General features: G+C 42.5%; 1 pseudogene; it reads left to right on the forward strand.

The window, feature by feature from the left end:
* Positions 1–337: 337 nt before the first annotated feature.
* Positions 338–757, forward strand: LOC140523749 (ubiquitin-conjugating enzyme E2 C pseudogene; annotated as a pseudogene).
* The last annotated feature ends 291 nt before the right edge of the window (positions 758–1,048 follow it).

The following is a 1,048-nucleotide window of genomic DNA, read 5'->3' on the forward strand; positions in this document are numbered from 1 at the left end:
GGGCACATAAAAGATGAATCAATCCTTGCAATGACCTGACACCAAACTTGAAAGAACAAAGTTGCATAGATATATATTAGAAAATGCTTAAAACATATAATAATAACCCATTATACTGCATGTATGTTCTAAAAACTGAAGACATTCTGCAGTATTGATGAAAACACGTTTCACAGCAGTTGCCACCTAGGAGGTTTCTTTACCTTTATCTCTGGTTCGCCATAACCTCACAGAATCATGACCTAGAAGCCTCCAGCACCGCACCTGCCTATAAGGGGCCCTAGCCTGGGGCAGGCACTGCCTGTGGTCCGTGGGCAAGAGATTACAGCAGAAATTGATGATGCTTATGATGTCTGGAGACTGGAATTTCTGACTTCCCAGGGTCGGACAATCTCTATAAGTTGACGGGGATCATCAATGGGACAACTGGGACAGTATATGAAGACCTAGGGTACAAACTCTCCCTGGAATTCCCCAGTGACTACTCATGTAATGCTCCCACTGTGAAATTTGTCACACCATCACGATCCTAATGTGGACACCCAAGACAAATATCTGTTTTGACATCCTCAAGGCCAAGTGGTCAGCTCTGTATGATGTCAGAACCACCCTGCTATCTATCCAGAGCTTGTTGGGAGAACCCAACGTTGGCAACCCATTGAACACACATGCTGCTCAACTTTGGACAAACCCCACAACCTTTAAAAAGTACCTGCTGGAAACCTACATAAAGCAGGTGACTAGCCAAGAGCCCTGACCCTGGCTGCCTAGCCTACCTACCTTACTTCATGTTGTGTGGATGTGCATGTATGTGCACCTTTTTTCCCTTCCTCATCCCTTCTTCCTCTTCTCTCTTCTGTACAGAATTCTGGATCATAGACTGTTTCCCTTTTCTTTTTTTTTTCTTAAGCTCTAGTCCAGCCCTTAACATTAATGTATAAATAAACAAAGTTTTTTTGATTTTTTAAAAAAAGGCATTTGATTTTATCTCATGCCTGCCCATCTGAGAGAACTTAAAAAATACAGGTATCATGACTAGCTTTACCTT

Source organism: Notamacropus eugenii, chromosome 2 (assembly GCF_028372415.1).
Source record: "Notamacropus eugenii isolate mMacEug1 chromosome 2, mMacEug1.pri_v2, whole genome shotgun sequence".
Lineage (NCBI taxonomy): Eukaryota > Metazoa > Chordata > Mammalia > Diprotodontia > Macropodidae > Notamacropus > Notamacropus eugenii.